General features: G+C 43.8%; 1 protein-coding gene and 1 long non-coding RNA gene across 8 annotated transcripts in view; one reads left to right on the top strand and one right to left on the bottom strand.

Annotated features, from left to right (window-relative positions):
- The window catches only part of SMYD3 (SET and MYND domain containing 3), a 752,225-nt gene that overhangs the window by 654,824 nt on the left and 69,663 nt on the right, over window positions 1–27,738 (top strand). The gene's annotated exons all lie outside the window — the stretch shown is intronic.
- LOC140710300 (uncharacterized) lies at window positions 1,853–14,270 on the bottom strand. 3 transcript variants are annotated; one of them, XR_012091319.1, is made up of 3 exons: window positions 13,149–14,270; window positions 12,836–13,046; window positions 1,853–6,662 (listed from the first exon to the last, which is right to left on the bottom strand). It is a non-coding gene; the product is annotated as an uncharacterized lncRNA (long non-coding RNA). The 3 variants fall into 3 exon arrangements; XR_012091317.1 differs by lacking the exon at window positions 1,853–6,662 and adding an exon at window positions 7,775–8,390; XR_012091318.1 differs by lacking the exon at window positions 1,853–6,662 and adding an exon at window positions 7,775–8,390 and having other exon boundaries at window positions 13,447–14,270.

Below are 27,738 nucleotides of genomic sequence, written 5' to 3'. Positions count from 1 at the left end.
CAGCTTGGTGGGTGCTAGTTGGCCACCCGAGGAAGCCTTCTCCCAGAAGCCAGCAGTCCGGGGGACACTGATGGGGGAATATCGTCATTTGGTTTATGCCACTATTTTAGGATAGCCTCATTTCCTTTTTATTTTATTTTTTTGAGACACAGGGTCTTGCTCTGTTGTCCAGGCTGGAGTATAGTGGTGCAAACACTGCTCACTGCAGTGTTGACCTCCTGGGCTCAAGCGTTCCTCCCACCCCAGCCTCTTGAGTAGATGAGGGGGGAACCACAGGCACACACCCTGACACCAAGCTAATTTAATTTTTTTTTTTTTGTAGAGGCAGGATCTTGTGATGTTGCCCAGGCTAGTCTTGAACTCCTGGGCCCAAGTGATCCTCCCACCTTGGCCTCCCAAAGTGCTGGGATTATAGGTGTGAGCCACTGAACCCAGCCTGGGATAGCCTTAGAATCAAACTTAAACTCTCACCTACCTTTCCTGTAAAATAATGTATAAAATAGAGGTTCTGCCCTGAGAGATGATCCGCCTAAAACACTCTCGAGTTCTTTATACCCAGTTACAGTTGACCAAGTGATTAAGTATCAACAAAAATTGTGCAGTGGCATTTCTGAGAGCCCCAGGACTGTCTGGGGTGGTGCCAAGAAAGCCTGTAATATGAAATGAGGTGGCTTTACATCTGGCCAGGGTGACCTGTGACAGCATGATTCCACTCGCATTTCTCATCTCTGCCCCTCCTTTGCCTCCCATCCCTACCTGGGACAACGATATCAGTTCCTTTTTTCCCCCCAAACCCCAGGTTATACATAATTCCCACCTGTTTTTACACTCTTCCCTGGCTCTTGAGCCCTCAGGCTATGCCAGGACCCAGGAAACCCATACCTTTTCTCTGTCATCATCAAGACAGCGCATAGGCTGGGCACAGTGGCTCACCTGTGTAATCCCAGCACTTTGGGAGGCCAAGGCAGGCAGATTGCTTGAGTCCAGGAGTTCAAGACCAGCCTGGGCAACACAGTGAAATCCCATCTCTGCTAAAAATGTGAAGATTAGCTGGGAGTGGTGGCGTGTACCTGTAGTCCCAGCCACCAGGGAGGATAAGGTGAAAGGATCGCTTGAGTCTGGGAGGTCAAGGCTGCAGTGAACCATGATCACACCATTGCACTCTAGCCTGGGTGACTGAGTGACACCCTGTCTCAAAAAAAAAAAGGGTAAATAGCAGAGCTCCTAATTTCAAATCAGGAGTGATAATCCTGCACTATTGCCACCTTAGAGAGGCCCAAGTTCTGGTAAGAAGTACAATGATCAACACTGGGTTCTAGAGAAGTTTCCCAAGTGCCACCTGACTCCCCTTTTGGTCCATACAACACAGAACTCATCTCTGCTGGAAGCTGGAAGATCTGCCCCCACAAACCCCCTCAAGGTAACTGGAGGTCTTCAAACCTTTCTTTTAAAGCACTGTGTAAAATATCCTCCCAATGCCACTTTCCTCCATTTGACCTTCACCAAATCCTGCTCTTTCTGATAATCCAATCCCCTCCTTTAACTCTCAAGCTCCCAGTCAAGAAGCATGTGCTAAGGGGAGCTGCTGGACTTCCTGTGACAGCATGAGTCATTCTAGCTTACACTTAGTCTACTGGGAGAAGTTCAGACCATGAAGGAACCACTAGAATCTACTTTGTAACTTCCGAGTGAAAGTTTTTCTCCAACCTGGAGGGACCCCAGTCCTGTGCCTCCTTGGTAGCAGTATCCAAGGAAAACAGAAGTTCCTAGCTGTAGCTTTCACTCAGCCCACAGATGCTCATGGTCCTAAAAGGCTTCCTGAACTCTAATGTTTTAGGTGCTAATTCCAGGGTCTGTCTTCAGAATCCATTTGTTTTTCTGTCCGGCCTATCCTCCGTGGAGAGCTTTCATTCTGGCTTACATACTTTCTCTCTGCTCACTGTCTACGTTCTACATTCTCCTCTGCTGCTCCTCCCTACTTGCAAAAACGATACCTGTTTGCCTTTACTCCAAAATTCCCCACCTGTGGACCAACCCCACTTATTCCCAGTCTACCTTGCTTGGCTCTTGAGCCACCAACCCAGGCCAGGACATAAGAAATACCTTTTGTGGGCCTGGCACATTGGCTCACACCTGTAATCCCAGCACTTTGGGAGGCTAAGGTGGGAGGATAACTTGAGCCCAGGAGTTCAAGACAGACCTGGGTGACACAGCGAGACTTCATCTCTACTAAACATGAAAGAAGTAGATGAGTATGGTGGTGGTAGGCGCCTATAGTCCCAGCTGTTTAAGAGGCTGAGGCAGGAGGATCCCTTGAGCCCAGGAGTTCAAGGCTGCAGGGAACCACCACATGCTCCAACTTGGGTTAAGAGTCAGTCCCTGTCTCTTAACAATAACAAAAAAGCCAGTCACGGTGGCTCATGCCTGTAGGCTTAGCACTTTGGGAGGCCAAGGTGGGCAGATCACTTGAGCCCAGGACTGGGACCAGCCTGGGCAACATTATGAAACCCCATCTCTACCAAAAAAAAAATACACAGACACAGAAAAAATACCCAGGCATGATGGCTCAAGCCTATAGTTCCAGCTACTCTGAGAGGCTGAGGTGGAAGGATCGCTTGAGCCCATGGAGGTTGAGGCTATAGTGAACCATGTTCATACCACTGTATTCCAGCCTGAGCAACAGCGTGAGACCCTGTCTCCAGAAAAAAAAGAAAAAGAAAAAAAAAGAAAGACTTTTTGTTGCATTTGCCTAACCTTCAGTATAAACAACTTCCTTGTGGAACAAGATGGAAGCCACACTGTACTCCTGGGGCTCGGTCACCTGAACAGGAAAACATTTGTTTGTGTTTACCAGTGTGTATGAGCAATATGTATGATCTGAGAAATTGTCTTTAGGCTTCCTACATTGTGAAAGCATTTCCAGAGTAAGAACATTTTCCATTGTAGTTCAATTTTTTTTAAAACTTGAACAAGCCATCACTGAGCACTTTGGCTTTCCTGATAGAAAATCTTCAGTTTCTTATTACAACAAATTGTACTCTAAGCAGCAGGATATCAAATCCTAGGGAATCTTTTGGGATGCATTGAATTTCTCCTGTTGAATCAATCTCTTGCTTGGCTGCCCCTGCAGCTACCAAGCTGCTATCTTTTCTTTTTCTCACCTCGTGGAAGAGAAAGTAGGAAAAAAAAAAAAAAAAATCCCATTTCCCCTGTAGGCAGCCAAAAGAAAATCAGCTGGGCCTGAAAAATGGGTAATGATGGATAAAACTTTGAATGCCTCAAACACATTCAAACCCATTTTAATTTTATATAAAGGACACACTTCATAATTTGTTCTAAAAATATGATCAGCACACTTACATGCTATCTGTGTATTTTCAGTAAAGTTCATATGGAGTTTTCAGAAATTCCCTAAGGATAGATGGATGAGACTTCAGTTCTGTTGCAAAAATAAAACTAATTTGTCAAACCTCATAATACTTGATCGCTTGTAGAGAATGGTGATGTCATTTATAATGAGCAGTAAGAGGTCCTTGAAAGAAATAAGAAGTAGGGTATAAATGACCCCCAAAATTATAGTTATTTAGAGCAAGGAAAGTTTCTTCTGGGCTGGTTAGTATAGAGGTAGAACTTGTGAGGTAGAATGGAAAAATGTGTACTATTCTTGAACTCGTGAGGTAGAATGGAAAAATGTGTACTATTCTTATTGTTAGATGTATTAAGGGAAATGGCCCAGCCGGGTTCTGGGGAACTGAAGTAGCAAGAGTGGCCAGCCGTAGCCTTTGAACAGGGAGAGAGCAGGGGCTTGGGAGCAGTGAGGGGAGTGGAGACAGTGCCCTGCTCTGCAAAGAGGGAAGCAGATAATGGAAATTGCTCTTGCCGCATGAAGGACGCCAATCACATTAACGCTGCCCTTCAGTATGAAAGAGGAACAGAGCTGCTCTCACCTGTAATTGGAAATGGCCCCATAATGTCCTCCCAATTTAAGATAAACTGGATTCAACAATCGTAAAAGCATCTGCCAGCTGTTGGTTAGCAGCATCTTTCCAGGGGAGTAGGTGAAAGGACTTTAAGGACTCTACCTTTCAACTTTGTAAACTGAAAAGTAATTGCTGTTATTAAGAGGCTACTGTGGACCAATCAACTTGCTTGTCCTTCTAATCCTCACAGCCAGAGTAAGAAGGATGTTAACCTGTCTTGTCCTCTGTGGCAGAGGCTGAGGCTGAGACTTAGTAACTTGCCCACTCCATGGCAGAGCCAAGGTTCAAACTCAGGCCATGGATTCGTTTATCTTATTTTGGCTGTAATTTTTAAAAAGCATTTGAGTCAGCCTGAACCCAGACTGGCTTTGTTAGAAAGGTATAAACTATGACTACACTGCAGAGGGCTCCAGTGTTCTTTCCACTACCCCTTTCTGTTTTCCTACCGTGTGACTCTATGATGATAATTTTAATACAAGTAACAGAAATCCACCTGAGAGTAACTTCACGCAGAGTAGAATCTGCTGCCTACACAGCTGCACAGCCAGCCACAGATCGCCGGGACGGGATTCAGGGATGCAGTCTGGGCCATCGGACTGATGTCCGGCTCGTCTGCTTTCTTGTTCTTGCATTCTGTCTTTTCTCTCCCTCCTCCTTTCCCTTCCTAGATGCTGTCCTCATTCTTCCTCACAGTCTTGTCCACAGTGTGGTGAGACAGATGGCTTCCAGCAGCTTCTTCCCCCCACCCCATTCATGTTCTGTTAGCCGTGTAACAAAAGAAAAAGTTCTGTTCCCTCCAGCTCCAGATTTAAGGACTATGTATTTGGGATGGATGGCTTTGGCCTTAGTGGGTCCCACACCCACCCCTGCCTGGACCGGGGGAGATGAGGTGCTGGCAGCCCTGCCAATAAGACAGGTTTGGAATGGGTCAGACGTTCTTGAAAAGCCAGAAGGGTGGGTGAGCTCTGGACAAACCAGAAGAATAGATGTCCACTGTACTATTCCACTCAGAAATAGTCTAATAAAAATTTCAGATAGAAAAAGACTCAAAGAGGGTAAAGAGAATCCAGTAAAAAGACTCTAATACATGAGAAAGAAGGAAGCAGCAGCTCTCTGCCATTATGTTACATACTGCGGATGGAGCTTTGCAAGAGCAGGTTCTTAGAATTTCCAAGGGAACACCAGGACCCACTTGGACTAGACCACAAACCAGCCGTTTAGGAGGAAGTCCGAGAGCTGGAAGAGGAAAAGATGGATCTCTAGAAGGCAGCTGAGGTCCTACCTGGAGCAGAGAAGTTATGTCAGGACCTGAGGTACCCGATGGCGGTGTGTGACATACTCCCTGGAGGTTCTCCAGTTCCCCTGTGTGCTGTCTCCTTCTGGCGACAGGCATTAAGTAATACAGCCAGAATGCTACACAATGTAGTGTTTATTTTGGAAATGCTACAAAAAGAGTACACCTTGATATCAGCAAGGCATTTGATAGTGTCTCCTGGTACATTTCCTATAGATGGAAACATATGAGCTAGTGAGGTTAATTTAAACCTTTTAAATAGCTATTTCTGAACCATAGTCATTCACAGATTGATAGACCCCTTTGGGGAAATATGCAGTGGGATATATGCCTCAAAGCTCAGGTTGTTTATTGGTCCTAAGTCACCATTTTCATCAAAGACTTCATGAGAAGAATACGTAGAAGTCATGGATATCAAATACAGAAGGGATTCAAAGCAGATAAGACTCTTATGGAGAGAGCTGAACCAAAGTTCAAAGCAGAGAAGACTCTTATGGAGGCTGAACCAAAGTTCAAATTAATTCCTTACTCAGAAACATTTGGGAACAGAATGAATAGGAGTACAGGGAAAAGTCTTCATTTGGAAATAAAATTCAATAATAGGCTGGAGAAATTTTTCTAGTGTTTTGCAGTAGAATATTTTTGTTGTTCCAGTAACATTAATTTCTGCATTCTTTCTTACTATGACTTCAAATGGGTCCTAGCCATGTAGTGTGTATGTGATTGACCAGAGGCAGTCTGTCTGTGATTGGCTAAAGCCAGAAAAATCATGTTTCCTTGGTCATGTGACCCGAGTTAGACAGATGGCTTCATGTTGCAGCCAGTGATGGTCATGGCCTTTCATTTGAGCTATTAAGAAAGAAGACTTCTCCTTAACTACTGCTCATAACTGAGGAAGCATAGAGCCCTAGGGCTGCAGGCTGTTAGGCTTCTTGGGACTAAGAGAGATCAGAAGAAAAATAAAAAGAAACCAAGGAAGTAGAGGTGAGAGATGGAAAGAGAAAAACGGGATCCTGATGACATTGTTTAAACATTGCCTGAGACCACATTTACTCTTGTACTGTTGAGTTGCATAAGCACTTAGGCTGATGAACTTTATTTTTACTTTGTCAGCCTATTTGAATTGGATTTCTTGGTTCATACAACATAAAAATCATAACATATATCTAGGGGGATCCAGAGAGAACAGTGCAGTGCAGTAAAGCTAATCCAACCTTAGGCTGCATTATTTTAAGTATAGTATCAACATCAAAGGATTGGGTACATGCATCCATCAGTCCGTCTAGACAGCTTCTAGCTGAGGGTGACCATGTTGAGGAGAATTCTGTAGCCATATGATGAGAAATGGCTGACGAGAACTGGAGGTATTTCATCACAAGGTTGAAAGACTGTGAAGGAGAGGGATACCTGCTGTAAATTTCCAAACATTTTAAAAGGCTGTCTTGTAGGAAGGAAGCGGAGTTTTCCTCATGGCCAGAGGAGGAGGAACTAGGACCTGTTACTTGGCATTAGGGGAAGACACATCTAATGCCAGCAAATTCGGAAGAACAGTTTGTAACAAGTCAGGTACCCAATAATGGAGCGTTTGAAGAGTATTGAATTCCCCATCGTTGGAAGTGTTTACATAACAACTAGTTGACTACCTGTTAGAATTGTATCCAAATAATTCCTGTATTGAATAGGAGGTTGCCCACATGAGCTTTAATGTCCCTTCTACCTTTGAGATTCTGAGTTTCAAAACCCTCCAAAACTTCTGTAGTCTCAGACACAAATAAAGTACAAAAACAAACTCAGCTCCAATTCTCTTGCCTCTCTTGTCGTGAGTTACGTGGTCCATAAAATTACGGACAACACATACCCGTCTCCTTCCTTTGACTGGTTCCAAGAGAACATCCTGATGAGTGAGTATAGCTTTGGTTGCTTATAATTTTTTTGTGTAACTTGGTGGTTTAAGGTATTGTAAGTGATACCACTTTGTTTTACATATGTGTATATGCACATATATACACACACATATATATACATTCATATGTATAAAACATTTTTGATTAGCCACATGGTGGATTTTTTAATGAAACATTTGCTAACTTCTAAAAAGCAGGATTTTTTTTTTTTTTTTTTTGATCTAAATTTCTAGTTTTGCCTGGGGAATCAGAAGATTGGTACACTGGCTCCATATCCTCAAAGCAGCTGTAGCTGTGCTGGGTGGCACCTGCCTTCTTAAACCTGGTGTATACTCCGTCAGTTTGCCGAAGTCTCCTCTACTTCCCCACCAGGCTAGCTTTACTCATCCATATCCTGTCTACCCCAGTGGGCTTGTAAGTGTGTGATCCCTGGCCTATGTTGCTTTCTTCCCTACCAGCCCTCTCTGTTGGCACTTCCCACAGCAGCCATCATGAGTGGGAGAGTATTACCACATGGGAGCATGCTGTGTAAGGCCTTCTCAGACCCAAAGAAGATGAGAGAGAAGAAAAGCAAACACTTCATTCCCACCCATGAGTTTTCTATGAAAATGTTTTTATTTTAAAGACATTAATATAAGCTGGGTGTGGTGGCTCACACTTGTAATCCCAGTGCTTTGGGAGGCCAAAGTGGGAGGATCCCTTGAGGCAAGAAGTTTGAGATCAATCTGGGCAACATAGGAATACCCTGTCTCTACAAAAAAGTTACAGAATTAGCTGGGCATGGTAGCGTACACCTTTAGTCCCAACTCCTCGGGAAGCTGAGGTAGAAGCATCACTTTTGACCCCAGGAGTTCAAGGTTGTAGTTAGCTGTGATTGTACCACTGCACTCCAGCGTGGGCAACAGAACAAGACCCCATCTCTTAAAAAAGTAAAATGAAAATTCACATAAAGTGTGGAACTTTTCACCAGTGGAGATGAATGAATAGACTATATGGTCTGCCGATTTATAGAAGGATGGCATCTGGTTACAAGTTAAGTTTCTTTTCTCATTAAGTCCCTGTTAGCAGTTTCTAATTATTATTATCAAAGTCGGCTTGCTGTTCCCCCGGGCCTGTAGTACACGCATATGACTTCCTTCCTCTTGAGTAGTGGTTTCCGGAGTGTGTTCTGTCAGGATAATTGTTCCATTGACTTGAAATGAGAGGAGAATCCTGGTCAAATGAATTTGGGAAAAGCTAGGTTAAATAAAATGGCTTCAGGTCAGTTTGCTGAAAATCAGTTATGGAAAGCCAACTCATCCAAAGCCAGTTCACTGTAGACCAAGTCCACAAAAAGCCCAGTTTTCAGATATGCACATTTATCCATGGCGATTTAGTAGCTCTGTCTCCTAAGTGTTTGATCCGGTATTGCTGACAATGAAAGATGCTTTTCTGAATGTAGTCATGCATTGCTTAATAATGGGGATACATTCTGAGAAGTGTGTCATTAGGTGATTTTGTTGTCACGCAAGCGTCATGAAATGTATTTACACAAATTGTGAAACTGTTGTGGGAAGTCAGGGACCCGGAACGGAGGGACCGGCTGAAGCCACAGCAGAAGAACATAAATTGTGAAGATTTCATGGACATTTATTTGTTCCCCAAATTAATACTTTTATAATGTCTTGCGCCTGTCTTTACTGCAGTCTCTGAACATAAATTGTGAAGATTTCATGGACACTTATCACTTCCCCAATCAATACCCTCGTGATTTCCTATGTCTGTCTTTAATCTCTTAATCCCGTCATCATCTTTGTAAGCTAAGGAGGATATATGTCGCCTCACAACCCTGTGATGATTGCGTTAACTGCATAAATTGTTTGTGGAGCATGTGTGTTTGAACAATATGAAATCTGGGCACCTTGAAAAAACATGATAACAGCCATGTTCAGGGAACAAGAGAGAGAAGACTTCTGACTGTCAGTGAGCTGGACGGAACAGAGCCTTATTTCTCTTCTTTCAAAGGCAAATAGGAAAAATATCGCTGAATATTTTTCTCAGCAAGGAACATCCCTGAGAAAGAGAATGCGCCCTGAGGCTAGGTCTGTAGATGGCCCCCTTAAGGTGGCTGCCTTTTACGGTTGAAGTCGAAGGGATGAAATAAGCCCCAGTCTCCTGTAGCGCTCCCAGGCTTATTAGGATGAGGAAATTCCCGCCTAATAAAGTTTGGTCAGACAGGTTGTCTGCTGTCAAACCCTGTCTCTTGATAAGATGTTTTCAATGACAATGCATGCCCGAAACTTCATTAGCAATTTTAATTTCGCCCCATCCGGTGGTCCTGTGATCTCCCCTGCCTCCATTTGCTTTGTGATATTTTATTACCTTGTGAAGTATGTGATCTCTGTGACCCACATCCCTATTCGTGCACTCCCTCCCCTTTTGAAAACTGCTAATAAAAACTTGCTGGTTTTACGGCTCGGGGAGCATCACGGAACCTGCTGACATGTGATGTCTTCCCCGGACACCCAGCTTTAAAATTTCTCTCTGTTGTACTCTTTCCCTTTGTTTCTCAAATAAAGACACTTAGGAAGTAGAAAAGAACCCACGATAAATATCGGGGGTGGGGTTTGTCCCGATACGAAAGCCTCCTACACATCTAGACTGTATGGTTCTCCTCACCTACACACCTGTACAGCACATTATTGTACTGGATGCTGTAGCCAGTTGTAGCATAGTGGCAAGTATTTGTGTATCTAAACAGAAAAGATAGGGCAAAAATATGGCATAAAATTTAAAATATTATACATGTGCAGGGCAGCTCCATTATAATCTGGTGGAACCACTATTACCACTTACACAGTCCGTGGTAGATTGAAATGTTATGTGGCACATGAGTGTATTAACTAGGATTAAGATGCTTCCTGTCTGAGGCATCACTAGAAAAGAAAATTCTAAAATGCTGGAAGGCTGACAACAGAATTCGGCATCATTTGAGCAATTCCTATATGAAATACAACCTTTCTACCTGAAGTTTTGACATTTCATATGTGACAGGATTGTTTCAACTACATTTTATTTCTTTTATATGCTTTAAAATGTTATTCTATTTTGTAAAGAATTTTTAGTGTTCTTTCACCAATTTGTAAATAGTTGAACCTTAATTTTGTATTTTTGTCCGTTCAGAATTTGAATTAGATCTAAGTTAATTTGAAATCCTGATGTCCTTGAGATGCATTTGAATTTATATTTAACTTAAATGTTTAATTGTTAGAAATACGCAATAAAGGCTAGTAGGTCATGGAGGAAATGAGGGAAAATAAACCTTAGAATGCTTAAAATTTTAAGCAAAGTTAAAAATGATATCCAGAAACGTCCAAAAAGAAACCAGAAGTAGTCTAAAGAATCTCATTTGTAAAAACTTATCTGTTTATATTAATGTGTGCTCTACTCACTTTTTGGCTATTTAATTTTCTTTTGCAACTTGCGCATTCCTATCAAAACTTTGAAAACAATCCCACTGTAAGTATTAAATCTTAATTTTTAAAAAGTTGATAAATTTACTAACAGCAAATTAACAGTTCATCAAATTGGTCTTTCAGCAAATTGACCTGCATCTAAATGAAGTCAAAATGGTTTCTTTTCTACAGAGCTTCTCAGAGCTTTTAATAACCTAAATATGTTTTGAATCTGTAAAAGTGACATCAAGAATGACAGTATCTCCCAAACTTAAGTAATTGGACAACTCACGATCTGTGAAACGCTTTGATGCAGTACACTTTGGAGGTGCACAGCTACCCAGATGCCAAGGCTTGGCTCTCTGCAGTGCTTCTAGGCTCTGTATTTAAAAGTCCCATTAATTAATTAAAAAAAAAAAAAAAAAAAAAAAAAAAAAAAAGAAGTATGGCCTTGTATCTCATTTCTAAAATAAAAAGCAGGCCGGGCGCGGTGGCTCACGCCTGTTATCCCAGCACTTTGGGAGGCCGAGGCGGGTGGATCATGAGGTCAGGAGATGGAGACTATCCTGACATGGTGAAACCCAGTCTCTACTAAAAATACAAAAAATTAGCCGGGCGCGGTGGCAGGTGCCTGTAGTCCCAGCTACTCGGGAGGCTGAGGCAGGAGAATGGTGTGATCCTGGGAGGTGGAGCTTGCAGTGAGCTGAGATCATGCCACTGCACTCCAGCCTGGGCGACAGATCAAGACTCTATCTCAAAAAAAGAAAAAAGAAAGAAAGGCAGTGGGTTCCTTCTCCCCCTGGGATCCCTCCGTTTTCCTTTCACACTTGCTCCTTAGCAGCAACTTTTTTATTTTTAAACCATATCTGTTTTCAGTACTTCTCAGAGTTACATTTGTTACCTCTCTGTACTATTTTTAGACTTAATTGTCTTACAACTGAAGAAGTGGTCCATTCCTAGGTATGAAAAATAAAGATCTAGCTTTTCTTATATTCTTTTCTCTATTCTACATGTCGTTTTCCATGAAGGTAATAGTACTTTAATTCTTTTATTGGCAACCTGTGACACCTCAAACGGTATATTGAAATTTCTGTTTCTTGTTCCATCAACTTCAGGCAGTATCTCTTGATTTCCCACTATTAGATTGAGATTTAGTACTCTTGTTCTTGGTGGAGAATTACAATATAAAATTCTCCATTCAAAATAATTTTCAATGAAAATTTTAAAAGCCTATTACACGATCTTGTAAGATCTGCTCTTTCTGATGCTACGTGGCTTCTGGATCCTTTGTCAGTCACCTGTTTGATCTTTTCTGTACAGTTTTAGGCTCTGCTCTTTGATGTTCTGAGAGTTCACACTGGTGTATTAGGCATGGGTATCTTTTTCATTCAGACTAGACCCTTTTAGTTTAAACATTCTTGTCTTCCTTTAGCTCTGGGAAAAGTTTTCTCTATTTTTTCCTTTTTAATTTTATTTCCTCTGTTTTTCTGTTCTTTCATTCTGAAAGTGCTGGTTGTCATATGTTAAATTTATCTTTTTCTAGTGTCTGGGCCTTTTGCTGTGTGCTCTAGGGATTATCCTTGTCTTCATTGTGCAGATATTTAAGCAAAATTTTATATCTTAGGAAACTTACTGTTTTTATAATTCACAAGAACTCTTTCTTCTTGGATAGTTCCTTTTTCATAGCTCCCTATTCTTATTTTGTGGATGCAGCATCTTCTTGAGTCTCTCAAAGGATAATTAATCGTTTACAAAATTTTTTTTTTTTTGAATCACCTGAGTGTTCTTCATTTTTCCCCTGGTTTATTTATTCTGCTTTCTCTTGCTGCAAGCTTTTCCTGAATTTTAGATGCTTTTTGGTTGTCCATTCATATTTTTAACAACTTTATTGAGCTATCATTCATATACTGCATAATTGACCCATTGAAAGTATACAAATCACTGGGTTTTAGTATGTTCACATAGTTGTGTATCCATCATCACAATCAACTTCAGAACATTTTGATTACCTCCCCCTCCCCAAGAAAACTCTGTGTTCCTTGGCTGTCACCCCCTCATTCTCTTATTACCACCCCCGCCTCCCCAGGCAAGCACTGTCCACTCCTGTTTGAAAGTAAAGGTTAGAAAGGCTGGCCTAGTGCTCTGAGGGTTTCAAAATGAGAGTCAGTGAGAAGACAGTGATTGGCAAGGAGAGGGCAGAGAACCAGGTCAAGCAGAGCTCACCTCCCAGAAAGCCAGGTGTGGCATCAGGACCTCAGAGAGCCCTGAGAAGGGCTAGTGCTGCAGACGAGCCGTCGAGCCATTCCACTGTGATCGGCTTCACTTCCAAGTTCAGGATTCAGGGACGCTCTGCCTCCCAGAATGACAATGCAGCACCTCTGGACTGTAGGTTTCATACGGGTGGGACTGTCTGTCTCGGGCACAGCATTATTTCCTGCACCTCGCATAGCACACGTTAAGTATTACATATGTATAGAGTAATTCAACATCATGTATTTATAGAATTACAGTTTGTGATGTACGTTTATAGACGTACCTCTTATTTGAGATAGGCAGGTGTGCAAAGTTAGATTCACCGTGACACTGACGAGGCTTAAACTGTGGGCCTTCTACTTGCAGGAGCCCCTTTGAAAACCCTGTTCCCATTTCCGCATTTGTCGACTTTGCATTCTTAAGGTTTACAAAATGTTAGGCATCAGAACACCTAAACCTAGACCTATGTTTCTAGATACAGCAGAAATTATCAGCCCCCATTGAGAGCTCTGAAAGTGTGGCTCAGAGTTGAGCGCCTCGCCCAAGGCCACACATCTAGGAGGCGGGAGAACTTTTCTGACCGGAATGATTTCTCCCACTGTTAGCCCTCCTCATCCCCCGCAGGGTGAAGGTGTGGCTGCCCACTGATGCCTGTTCCCAGGACACCAGCCACTGGAAACAGTGCAGGACCTGGGTTCCACCCAGAGCAGCCCTGATGCTGACTCTTCATGGGAGGCGTCTGTGCCCCAAGCTCACAGGCTTCCTCTCTGTCCAACATGAACCAAGCGAGGGAAGCCCGTGCGCCCCACCCACCTGCCGCTGCAGTTTTAGTTACGAAATAACTTTGAAAGTATTTTCTTTGAACACAAGAAATACTGCGTCTTTCCCACTTCTGTTTCTGGATGACACTTTTCGTCTCACGTTGCTTCATGGTCTTAAAATAAAATGTAGGACCTAAGGGGAATGAAAAAGAAAAGTCAGAGATCATATTTCAACTGCCAACTAATTCGATGATCCTCCCTGGTGGGAAAATCAATGTCTGCCCTGCAGGGGTGACTCACACATTCCATTGTGTTAGGCTGTTGACTTCCTTTCTTCTTTGAAAATTAACTTACCCTCCATGCTTTTCAACCTTTCAGTGAAGTATATTTCATGCTTGCCTTTCCCCAGACACAAATGTATGTGTTCTGAGTGGAAACCTGAGCTGGTGGTGCCTAGAGGAGATAGTCTGAGTGTTTCGGAGGATTGAACTGAACTCCCCGGGGGTGGACTAGAAGTCTCCGGGTGTCTCGGGCTGTTTCCAAAGACCTGCCAGCACCTAAACTAATGTGGAAATTGGCTCCTGGAAATTCTTTTTCCTGAAGTTATTGATCCAGTGAGATTTGGGAAGGCTAAACTCTCTTGGGTATTAACATGGTGTGATAAAAAATGCAAAGGTTACAGAGGCTGCTTTTCAGTTCTGCTTCCCTCGTGTACATGCCCTCATCTCCCACCCCTACAGAACGGAGAACCACCCAGACCTGGTGCTGACTGCTGCTTGTTCAGGCCGTTGAATGCCTCTTCCCTGGTGGTAAATGGCCACTGCTCTAGCCCCTTTGCCCAGCCTCTCAGGCTTGCCTCTGAGGACTTTCCCAGAATCCAAGAACCAAACAGGGAGGATGCCCTAGAATCCCTACAGGGAATTTCTAGGACCCTTCTCCCAGCTGTGGCTGCCATCTCTTCTTCCTTCTTCCTTCTTCCTTCTTCTTCTTCTTTTTTTTTTCTTTTTTTTTTTTTGAGATGGAGGCTCACTCTGTCATCCAGGCTGGCGTACAGTGGCTTGATCTCGACTCACTGCAACCTCTGCCTCCTAGGTTCAAGTGATTCCCCTGCCTCTGCCTGTCAAGTAGCTGCAATTACAGGTGCCCACCATGCCTGGCTCATTTTTGTAGTTTTAGTAGAGATGGGGTTTAACCATGTTGGCCAGGCTGATCTCAAACTGCTGACCTCAGGTGATCTGCCCACCTCAGCCTCCCAAAGTGCTGACATCTCTTCTGATTGGTCAGTGACTATGCCATATCTTAGGTAATTGACTATTAAAATATTAATTAAGTTGTGGATAATTTGAAAGATCATCCCCACTCCTGAAAAAAGCCTGTTGAAATGGACAATAGGCTGTTTCATCTGTTTGATGCCCTGGTTCCTTGGCAAACCAGAAGCCAAGTTATCCACTTAAAGGTTGAATTCCCGGGGCTCTGCTCACACGTGCTTTGCCTTGTCAAGGTTTCATCAACACTGGTGACAGTAAAGACAGAAAATGAGACATTGGAGCCATCCCTGAGACCAAGTGAGGACATTGCTGTGAGTGTAGGACCCGTCCCCCGCTGCCAGCGAGTGCTCTCTGAGTTCTACTTCCTTATAAGGACATGTACAAGCCCTGAAGACTGGATGCCACAAGCAAGGCCAGCTTTCATCTGTCAGTGGCTTCCCGTGTTGAGGACAGTCCACTGACTAGAAATACGCACCCTAGAGAGGCACCCAGCAGCAGATGGAACACACGAACCCCAACCGACTCGGAGCATTTGCGCCTTAGGTGGCCTTTGGCTTAGCCTGGAATTAACCTTCATAAACACAGACTCCTCTCTCAAGAACTTGTCTTGCAAGCCGACGGTTCCCTGTGGCCAGCCCTGAAGGTGCTGTAGTGAGTGCGTGGTCAGTTTTGGACCGTACGGAGGATGGGGACGCCGGTGGCCATGCGAGGGGAGCGCAGGGATGCCGGTCTTCAGCCTCATTGGAAATCAGCTTCAGTTTCTCCTCAGCTAAACTTAAACCAGGCTGTCCTGGACTGTATCATCGCACTGGCTTCGTTTTCTCTCATCCTCTTCAAGCTCCTACTTCTGTTTATATCCAGCCGAAACTCTCATCCTTCTCTCCTGGCCACAGAAGTAGTTAAAATGACCAGATTGCCAATGACTGTTTTTGCCGAAGGATGTTTTTCGATCTTGGAGATGTCTGTGAGGGTCAGATGGTGGCTCACGTTTGGCGGGAGGTGGGAGCTAAGGTCGGGGTTCTTGGTTCTGCCAGGAATGAGCCTTTGTTGTCTCTCGACCCTCTCTGAGAAAAGAGCATTAACTAGCAAAGCAAGTTTTCTCTGTCCTCTTCATTCCTGCCCACAGGCACCGTAAGCACTAACAAGTCACGTGGACGGAGAACAGACGGGAGGGATAATGTCAGAGAGGATCGGACACCTTGGCCTCCTGCTCCATCCTGGATTGTTCAGAAGGACTCTTGCCTCAGGGCACTGATACCTGGTTCTCCCGATGATCCCGTACAATCCAGAGCGCGCATGGGATCATTAGAAAGGTCCCCTGACCCTGCGGATTGTTCCCAAGGCCTTCCTAAAACTGGGGTGTCGGAGTACCAAGCTCATGCAGAATCGAGACCGGGCCATCTGCTATCAACCATGAGACAGTCTCTAGTGTAAAGGGAGCTTGCAGTGGAAGGAAATTCCATGTTTGTTACTAATTTTCTGTGTGAGGCTAAAAATAGTTAGGCAGATGATCTCATTTGAGCCCTACCGTATCCTTGACGAGTACGTATTTTTATCTCCATTTTACCCATGAGAAAACTGAAGCTCAGAGAAATTAAGAAACCTGCCCCAGGGGCTGGGCGCGGTGGCTCACACCTATAATCCCAGCACTTTGGGAGGCTGAGGTGGGCGGATCACAAGGTCAAGGGATCCAGACCATCTTGGCTAACATGGTGAAACTCCATCTCTACTAAAATTACAAAAATGAGCTGGGCATGGTGGTGCACGCCTGTAATCCCTGCTACTTGGGAGGCTGAAGCAGGAGAATCACTTGAACCTGGGAGGTGGAAGTTGCAGTGAGCCAAGATTGCACCGTTGCACTCCAGCTTGGCAACGGAGCAAGACTCTTTCTCAAAAACAAAAAAGCAAAAAAACCTGTCCCAGGATCTAGGATTTGAGCCCTAGCATATCCAACTCCAAGTCTCCTGCCTTTTCTACCGTGCCACTCTTCTTTTGGTAAAAGGTGACAAATTTTTGAAAATAAAAGAAATAGTTCCCCTTATGTATCTCTAAGTTCACTTTCTCATATAATGGAAAAGGCCCATGTCCCTATAATGTGAGACTGTCTTCCCCAAGAGACTCACTATATGAGTTGTTTATTTGATGGATGGCCCTATGCACTTATGTATGCATGTTACCCACCAAATGCTGCTGTCATTTAGTAGGAAAAAAAATGTAACCCCAAACCCTAAAAGACCTTGTCAATAGCCAAGGTGGAGCCCGGGCCTAAATGACACTAGGATCTCCCTTTTTGGCCTCCCACGTATGGGCCGAAATGGTGATTACTCCCTGTTTTGTCGTGATCCTCCCAGCAGGAAGACTGCCCCGTTGGGGCTGCTCAGAACTGTGAAATTAGGTTGGCTAGGATGTCTGTCGTAATTTGCTTCCTAAATTTTCAGCTTACCCGCCTGCCAGTACTGTGTTCCTCAGCGGACGTTAAGATGCAGTATCAGAGAACAGAAGTTCATTCTATTAGAGTCATGTATGAGTCCTGGCAGTTAAAGGACACGAAGGTTAGTGGGGGGCTGTGGTGAGCCCACCCTCATTCACAGTGGTGCAGTGAGCAGCTCTGATACGATTTTGGGGACGGGGGGACCTCAGTGTTTGCATGCTTGCCTGCCTCCCTGGGCCATTTTTACTCCCGGATATCGTGACAAAGGTCAGCCACTTCCATAGGACTGTGTGTATCGGTGCACAGCTTGCAGACATGCAGGCGCAGCCTTCCTGGGGTGGATGAGAGGTCAAAGAAATCCATTTAAATGCATCAGAGTTGTGACTGAGGATGTCAGAGGCTCCAAAGGGCATTCCTTTATGAGGAAGCTTGTCACAGTCAGGCAGCTGGGACTCAGAGCAGATTCAGCCGGCTCAGCCCTGTTCCTTCCCCTCTGTTCATAGGTTCAGGTAAAGAAGGGACCTTAAGTGAAAAGCAGACTCTGTGATCAAATTATTCGGGAAACTGTAGATTAGATGAGGTTACTGCAGGATGTCCCGGAGCCTTTACAGTACACTTGATTCTAAAATAAAGAGCCCATAGTTTTATATTTCGATGTTTCTAAAATTAGAGTAAACTTTGGAATCAGTGTCAGAAGCAGGGATGGGCATAGAGCAAGTTAAATGAGATGCCTGGGGTGCAGGATTCATGCAGGTGAGACCCCGAGAGTGAGTGTGTCTGGCTCTTCACCTCCTCACCCCAGTGAGCTCCTGGCCCTGGCCAGGATGCTGAGCTTGTCCCTGCCTGTACAAGATGCAGGCACAAGATGAGTCCTGGCAGTTAAAGGACATTTTAACTTTGTCTTTGTACATGCTTGCCCATTTGATGGAACCTCAGGTGAGTTCTTAAAATAGGGAGTCCACCAGAGTCGAACTTTACCTTAGATTCCTTCACTTGCTACACCTTGCAATGGAAAAACCTGGCAAACACTACCTTAACCAAGGGGTCAGGTTAGCACCACACATGATGCGGTGTGGCTGCCACGTCCCCTGTGAGGGGATGTAACCAGAAGGGTACTTCACTTCTGTGGCGTTTTTTACAAAAATACCTCCATTTAGTCTTCAGAAAGGCAAGGGAGAAACCCAGATCAGAGTACATTGTACGGTACATTTGGCCAGGATGCTTCAAGACTGTCAAGGAAAGATTGAGAAACTGCCACAGAGCAGAGGAGACTGAGGCAACGTGACAGCTGAATGCATTGTCAGGACAGAACAGAAAGGAGACCTGGGTAGATGCACGGGTGAAATCCAAGTAAAGCCTGGGGTTTAGTTAATAGTCACTTACCAACATTTGCTTCTTAGTTTTGACAAATATTCCTTGGTAAGGTAAGATGTTAGCAACAGAGGACTGGGTAAAAGGTGTATAGGAACACTCTGTACTATCTTTGCAACTTTTCTGTAAATCTAAAGTTATTCCAAAGTGTGTATTTTAAAAACATTGTTATGAATCAGCATTATAAAAGCAAGTTGGTTTTTTTTTTTTTCTGCCACACTCCAGGCAGTAATTAAAGGCAACGGAGATTGCCAAATCTCTAGGAATGGCGAGTGGAAGCTTAATGTGAGAAGAAGGTGGTTTGACAGTTCTTGGAATGCTGATCCCCCCATTATGAAGAACTATCACTCCATCTCCAAGAATCTGTCAGGCGCTTCCAGCTGACGCTTACAAAGTCAGTACCTTTCAGTCATGTTACTCAATTAAGGAAAATATGAAACTATAAGCTTATAAAAAAGAAAAGGAACATGAAACTTGAATATTTCTTTACAGGATTCAACATTATGTTGTTTAGTCTAAGGATACAAAAGAGACCAAGATCATAAGTGTATGAAAAGCAGCTTGTCCCTTTAAGATTCCATATAACTTCTAATGGTCAAAAGTGACTCAGTGAGCCCTTAGACTCAGAAGGCAAAGAGTGATTAGATACAAACTGTAACTGAGATACTAAAGAAGAAAGCCCGAGTATTCATCTAGATAAATATAGACTCTCATTGTGTAGTTAAAAACAAAACTACTTATAATCAGGTGTCTTCTTCTCCCCAACTCTCCAAAAAAACCATTAAATCAATGAGGAGCTTAAAACTGATGATGTCTTAGAATCTTAGAAGTAAGATTCATTGTTCCAAACTTAGCTGCCCATGGAATCCTGGAGTTCCATGGAACACGCTTTGGGAAAGACTGCTGCATCCTGTTTGCTGCCTGTCCGTTCAGTGTAGGATAAATTCCCAGCCTGAAGGCTGTCAGGGTTGCAGCCGTTAAGTTTCAGAAGGACTGTGCTAGGCAGACGCGTTTTATTGAGACGATCTGAACCCAGAGGTGCTCATTATATAAACGAGCCCTGAAGGGTGAGACCCACCCTCTTGACCGGGCATTATTGAGTCAGGCTTTAGGTTAGATGAGACAGACAGATCCTTCCTGGACTGAATGTGGGAAAAGATGCCCCAGACCTGCCCATTCATTAGCAAGTAAACCCAAAAATCAGGGAGGTAGACAGAGTTGGCAAAGGCCTCCCCTCCCCCTCCAAGAAAGGCAGTGAGCTTCAGGAAACTGATTTCTGTTGCTCAGGGAAAAAACAAACCGTACTCTTTGACCATTGGTTTGGGCAATGTCTGGCAAAGTTTCCAATTCAAAACGCCCGAATTAGGAGCCAAGATTCTCCCTCACATACATGCACGCACACTTAAATCATCTGGCCATCTCCAGAATCAGTGCCACTTTCAGGGCCAATTTGAGGGGTGGCCACAAAGCCTGGCCTGGCGGTGTTTTCTGTTCCCTTGTCAGTGACGAGTTGAAGTGTCGTTTCAGCAGCTCCCCTCACAAAGGATCTATTAATACAAGCCCCTGCTCCAGACTTGACCTCCAGTCACTGGAAAGCATTGAAAAGAACTTCAACCAAATGAAAAAATACTCTGGCGAACTTGGTCCAAACGTCGACAACCTTTGTGAGTGATGCTAGAAAGTGGTCTAGGAGGCAGGTACGTTTCTCACTGATGGAAACTTCAAGTTGTTGATGGCTCTTCTGGGACAAGACTGTAAGGGCCGTTGCCCCTGCTGTGGCAGAATAACACATGAGAAAGCTACCCAGGCACCTGGTTTACCCTGAAATATTCATGGCCGAGGGTATGAGAGGACCCATAGCACTTATCAAAGGTCTTGGCCAAATGCTAGCTCCTTCCCACTGGTGAAGATGAGGAAAAATTGCTTGCTATGTCTATGTCACAGCTAGCATTCCCTCATTGTGAACAGAGCAGCTACATTTTAGCCAGCTCATCATTTGAGGCCTTTTGTGTACCTCTGTTGTGAAGGACAGTAATTTATTAGTCTCAGTAAGATAGAGAACTGTCATCATGGAAAACAATAACTGAGGGTGAGCCCCTGCTAAAATATTGGGGAGTCTGTCGTTCACACAAACATGAAACCAGATTTCTGAAGTCCAAATGCTGTTTACTTGGGGTTAGCTCTAGTTTGGTAAAGAGAAACATGAAATTCGGATGAGGTTGTTGAAACTGCTGTTTGTGGTGAGAGAAACCAGGCCAACACTTGTGATCTGTAGTGAGGAGCAGGGGCAGGACCAGCTGATAAGAGGCCACCCACCAGGAATCTATGCCTTGCTCTAAATGCCAATTCTAAAACTCAACATGGGCACTGTGGAGCTAGGAGGTGACATTAGGAGAGGAAGAAGAAAGAAAGAAATACCTGTCTCTTCTGGTTTAGTGATAGGTGTTGCCTATCTCAAGTGAGATTTTAGTGAATCTTCATACAGCTTGTGCCACTCTGGCAAACTGTTAACCTTATTAGTGGGTGGGTATTGCCAGGAAAATCTGTTATCACTAAGCTTTCTACTTTCTACAGTAGTCTGGGCAGTATCTGTTGATTACTATCTGTCACCAATTTTTTGGCCCAGAAACTTCCCCAGAGGGGTATTCTCTGTAGAGTTACAGAAGAAAAACAGCAACATGATGGCCAGGCCAGTTGCCTACCCACTCACTGATATGGTTTGGTTGTGTCCCCACCCAAATCTCACCGTGAATTATAATAATCCCCACCTGTCAAGGGCAGGGCCAGGTGGAGATGACTGAATCATGGAGGCAGTTTCCCCCATACTGGTCTCCTGGTAGTGAATAAGTTTCAAGAGATCTGATGGTTTTATAAGTGGGAGTTCACCTGAGCAAGCTCTCTTGCCTGCCGCCACGTAGGATGTGCCTTTGCTTCTTCTTTGCCTTCTGCCATGATTGTGAGGCCTCCCCAGCCATATGGAACTGAGTCCGTTAAAATTCTTTCCTTTAAAAATTACCCAGTCTCAGGTATGTCTTTATTAGCAGCACGAGAACAAACTGCTGAGATCATCTTTCACTAGTTCTCAGTGTATCTTCATACTAGGTTATATACAATCTTTTTTGACATGTAATTCATATAACATATAATTACTCATTTAAAGCCACTCAGTGACTTTTAGCATATTTACAGAGTTCTGCAATCATTACCACAATCAATTTTAAAACATTTTTATCACCCCCAAAGAAACCCCATACTCATTAGTGACACCCCATCTCCCCAGCCCCCCAATCCCTAGACAACCATTAATCTGCTATTTATCTAGATTTGCCTATTCTAGACAGTTTATGTAAATAGAATAATAAAATATTTGTTTTTTTGTGGCTGACTTATTTCATCTAGCATATTCTCAAGGTTCATGCATGTTGTGGCATGTATCAGTATTTTCTTTCTTTTTTTGCCAAGTAATACTTTATGAATGTTACATACTTATTTTATATATCAAGTGATGGACATTTGGGCTCTTTCTACTTTTTAGCTATTAAGAATTTATGCTGTGATGAACATGTGTGCACAAGTTTTTATATAGAAATATATTTTAAATTTTTTCAAGTGTATATCTAGAGTAGAATTACCAGATCATATGGTAAGTGTGCATTTAATATTTTGAGGAACTGCCAAACTGCTTTCCAAAGTGGATGTGTAATTTTATATTCCCACCAGTAATATATGAGAGTAATATGGAGAGTACCTCTCCATATCTTTGCTACCACTTGTTATTATATATCTTCTGATTTTAGCCATTTTAGTGGATGGACGGGAGTTTCTCATTGTGGTTTCAGTTTGAATTTCTCTGCTAGCTAATGATATCAAACATCTTTCTGTGTGCCTATTGGCCATTTGTATTTCTTTAGAGAAATGTCTATTCCGATCCTTTTCCCATATTTTAATTGGGTTACTTGTCTTTACATCATTGGGTTGTAGTAGTTCTTTTTATATTCTGATGACAAGTCTCTTACCACATGTATGATTTGCAAATATTTTCTTCCTTTCTGTGGGTTATGTTTTCACTTTCTTTGAAGCACAAACGTTTTTCATTTTAATGATGTTCACCTTATTTTGTTATTGTTGCTTATGCTTTTGTTGTTATATCTAAGAAAACATTGTCTTAATACAAGGCCATGGAGATTTTTCTTCTGTCTTCTAAGGGTTTTATTGTTTTAACTCTTATGTTTAGGTTCTTGATTCACTTTGAGTTAATTTGTGTGTGTGGAGTGAAGTATTGGGATAACTATACCTTATGTGGTGGTTCCTAACATCACCCATAGTGACTGCGTTGAAGAGGCTCCCTTTAAAAAGGGACGACTGAGGGACAGCTGTTAGGAGAACATAGATACTCTTGTCCTACCCACCTGAGCAGTCAGGCTAAGCGGTACACTACTGATGATTCTTCCAAACCATTCTCTCAGGTCTGTTTGAGTGCTGACCCCCAAGAGATGCCAGCCCCCTCTTCAAGTTATTTGCCACCAAATTCTACCGATCTTTCAGTACTCAGCACAATGTAGTGTGCACAGGCAGGTCTGGCATAAAGGACATGGCAGTGTGGAGTCAGATCAACCTGGGAGTGAGTCTTGGAACTCCCACTTCCTAGCATATAGGAACCCTCGTAAGCTGCTGAGCTTCTCTGAGTCTCTGTTTCCTCATTTATCAAAAGGGGATGATGATATCTACCTTCGGAGGTTGTTGTGAGGAGTAGATGAGACAGTAGAGGAAAAGTACAGGGTCTACCTTCGGAGGTTGTTGTGAGGAGTAGATGAGACAGTAGAGGAAAAGTACAGTGTCTACCTTAGGAGGTTGTCGTGAGGAGTAGATGAGACAGTAGAGGTAAAGTACAGGGTGCAGTGGAGCCTGGCACACTAGGTGCTTCGCAAATGTTAACTGTCCCTGTTCTCATGACCTTTCCTACCTATGCTCTGCCTCTGTGCCTGTTGTCTCATCCGTGAAAGGGCCCTAGTGTGGTGTAAACCTCAGGAGAATGGAAACTCCCCCTGCTGTGTTTAATCTTATATCCCTGGAGCCTACAATAGTGCCCAGCATACACTAGGCTCCCAATAAATACTTGCTGATTGATTAAATATTCAATACTTCCATTATTTAATCCCCAGAATTAAGTTAGCTTCTTACAGGTTAGTTATAATGTGTTCTGAAACCATATAAGTAAACTTTTCGTACTATCTCATGTTAAAATCTATCTTAAAAAAAAAAAGTGTCTCCCTTCTGGAGGGTAGTACAGAGGAAAAAAAAAAACAGGCTAAGAAGGTGAAGAGGACAACTCTTGGGTAAGTGTGAGTTAGTGAGTAGAATCAGAAAACCTGGCCAGGCGCGGTGGCTCACGCCTCTAATCCCAGCACTTTGGGAGGCCGAGGCAGGCAGATCACCTGAGGTCAGGAGTTCAAGACCAGCCTGGCCAATATGGTGAAACCCTGTCTCTACTAAGAATACAAAGATTAGCTGGGCATGGGGGCACATGCCTGTTGTAATCCCACTTACTTGGGAGGCTGAGGCACAAAAATTGCGTGAACCCGGGAAGGGAGGTTGCAATGAGCTGAGATTGTGCCACTGCACTCCAGCCTGGGCGACACAAGACCCTGTCTCAAAAAAAAAAAAAGAAAAAAAATCAGAAAAACCAACATCCATGTCCTAATGTGTATGAGAAGCCTCTTCTAGCTGCATCAGGTTTTCTCTAAAGATTCACATCTTACTGTGATAAAAATGTATACATGTACCCAAACGTTATACCGCACCCTATAAATTTGTACAATTATTATTTGTCTATTAAACATACAATAAAACTTTTAAAATGTCAAAAAATAAGCACATAATGACCTATCAAAAAAATAATGTGTTCACGTGTTTTGTGAACTATAAAATGTTTCAGAGGTGTGTGACTTCCTTTGTTTTGGTTGGAAAGAGATATGTAGATGGTTGTAACAATACAGCAAACCTGCAAATTGAGGTGAATCTGTATTTTCTAGAAGGTGTCATTTCATTTTCAAGATATTGAAGAACCAGAAATCCTTTAATAATGTTAATGTATTGAAGAATTTTGAGGTTATAAAATGTTAATGCACCTCTCCAGTCTTCCACACTTTACTCTGGAGAGAACTGCATTTTCTCTGGCCCTTCTTAAGGAGCAAGCAATATTGAGGTGGGAGGGGACAGAGGGAGAAGGATAGAGAGTCTTCATTTAATATGTGGATAAAGACTAGGAATCTGCACTGCTTTGTATTCCTTTCTTTCTGTTCGGTATTCCTTTTCATCTTTTTTCCCCTATGGAAATAAAAAGGTAGTACTTTCATATCTCCTTACAATTACTAAATGTAGAATTTAACCTTTCTTTCTTTGTGCCTGCCCGCTTCAGGCCTTAGGGCACAACTCTAATGCCGCAAAACGATAAAGAATCCTGGTTAGATGGGCTCAGCAGCAGGAGAGGACCCATTAGAAGACTGGGTTCTGGACTCAGCTCCTCATTAATTAGCTCTGTAACCAGATGAGTGACCTCACATCTCTGGGTCTCAGTTTCTCACCTGGAAAATAACAGTGATAAGGCAGGCCCCACCCGGCTCTTAGATTGCATACATTGATGGCATAGCCAATCAAAAAGCATTTATCAGGCACCCGGCCACATTCCAGGGCACTCTTAGGTGGCGGGATGGGAAGGGGAACACATTTCCCTCCTTGGAAGATCACAGAGTGGGACATGACGCTGCTGTGAGAACATGTGTCCAGCTGAATTCAGCCAGCAGAGCAAAGGAGGAGCGAAATACCAGGAATGTGTTTGGGAGGGTTTTACTGTCTAGAAGAAGAGAGCCGTGAGCTGGGTCCTGAGGAAGCCATGGGATTTGGAATTGGGGAGAGGTCACGTGGGCCGGAGGCAAGAGGGATGGAGCAGAGAGCCCTGAGCCAGGCATCATGAGTTCAGGGCTTCACCCCAGCTCTGTAGCTAATGGGCAGTGCAGCCACGGGTGTCACCTCACGTGTCTGGGCCTCAGTGTCACTCTCTGTTATGTTGATCATCTCTAAGGCTCACTGGAAGGCAGTGAAGATTAATGACTGACAGCAGGCTGTAGAGGCTGTAGAGTCAGAGGGAGCTGGGGAAGGTCAGAGGTCCAGATTGCTGCACTTTGAAGCAGCGTGGCCTTGAACGTGCTGTTTCATCTCCCTGGGCCTCAACTTTCTCATCTGCACATCACAGTAATAACCCTGAAGGGGTGTGTGAAAACTTTGTGAGAGGCTCAGTTAGCACAGTGTGGGTGCTCAACAGGTGGCAGTGGTGGCTGTCATTGTATTAAAGCTCTTCTGCAAGTGAAGCTGAATTAAAGGCGAGTTTACATTTTCCTTTTTTTTTTTTTTTTTTTTTTTTTGAGACAGAGTCTTGCTCTGTTGCCCAGGCTGATCTTGGCTGACTGCAACCTCTGCCTCTCGGGTTCAAGCAACTTTCCTGCCTCAGCCTCCTGAGTAGCTGGGATTGCAGGCACATGCCACCACACCTGGCTAATATTTTTCTTTTCTTTTTTTTTTTTTGAGATGGAGTTTTGCTCTTGTTGCCCAGGCTAGAGTGCAATGGTGTGATCTAGGCTCAGTGCACCCTCCATCTCTTGGGTTCAAGCAGTCCTCCTGCCTCAGCTGCCCGAGTAGCTGGGATTATAGGCATGCACCACCATACCTGGCTAATTTTTGTATTTTTAGTAGAGATGGGGTTTCTCCATGTTGGTCAGGCTGGTCTCGAACTCCGGACCTCAGGTGATCCGCCTGCCTCGGCCTCCCAAAGTGCTGGGATTAAAGGCGTGAGCCAGTGTGCCCGGGCTGAGTTTTCATTTTCAAAGATTACTTAGTGCTTGGCTTGGTTGAGAAAACAGTGCCTTCCTTTCATGTGTCCTTTCATCCAGTCATCCATCCGTTCGTGTGTACAGCTAACCTTTAAGGGGACCCAGTATGGAAAAGATACGTAGCTACGAAGCATCTATTCTTTCATGTCATTTGCCTAAATGGCAACCTATATTTTGGTCATCCTCCAACTCTGTGCAAAGATAAGTTTGAGGGAACACCTCTATGCCAAGCTTGTGCAGGTTACTGCCATTTCCCTACTTTAGGGAAGATTGCTAGATGGCATGGCCCTCGTGCTTTCAGACCCCCCAAGTGGCTGTGATTGAAGGGGGCAGAAGCCACAACTCTCTAGTCGTGAGTAGGGGAGGAGGCTGGTATGTATCAACAAATGTGACCCTGGACCTTTGGGTCCTTAAGAGTCCAGAGCTGACGTCTGCTATCATTCTAGTGGTGCCTTCGGGAGCACGTGGCTCTCCCTGGTGCGGTCAGCTCTGGAAGTAAAACCTGGGAACTTTGCCTACCCCTTAGTATCTGGTGCCCTGCCAGAGCCTTTGGTATAGTGCAGTTTTATCCTGGATCAGTTGGGTACTAAATCAGAGAAGTGCTTCAATTTTCTTTCCTCATTTGGCAATCTCACTATTTTGCCTGTCCTCTCTTCTGCCCAATGAGAGAAGAGAAATCTCTATCTTAAAGGCTTCCCTGAAAGGTTGCCCAACAACTGAATTTGAACGACTTGGGGGAAAAACAGATGAGAGAGAGTCAACAAGGTGGAAGTTGGAACTGTGAGAGCTTCTTGAATGAGTATCTGTGAATATTGTCCATATGGCTGAATTTGATAAATCCTGCTGAGACTGTTGACATGAATGGGAGCTTTGCCTGAACAAAGCAGTTGGCCCAGGAAATCGCAGTAGTGTGCGGCACTGACTTTAGATGTTTGGGGTTTAAAGGAGGATGTGCTCTTCTTTCGTTTCATCGCCTTCCCAAGGTGTGCTTCTCCAGGGACAGATGCCTAGAGCCTTAGAGAGAGAGAGAGAGAGAGCGAGAGAGTGAGCACGCACCTGTGAGAGAGAGCAAGAAAGCTTAGGGGAAGGGCAGAGAAGCAGGGACAGAGAAGGAGAAATGGATTTTGCAATCATCCTGAACAAGGTAGAATGGATG

The sequence above is a fragment of the Chlorocebus sabaeus genome, chromosome 25 (genome assembly GCF_047675955.1).
Source record: "Chlorocebus sabaeus isolate Y175 chromosome 25, mChlSab1.0.hap1, whole genome shotgun sequence".
Lineage (NCBI taxonomy): Eukaryota > Metazoa > Chordata > Mammalia > Primates > Cercopithecidae > Chlorocebus > Chlorocebus sabaeus.
Note: the sequence above shows the minus strand (reverse complement) of the source record. Positions and strands in the feature narration are given on the sequence as shown.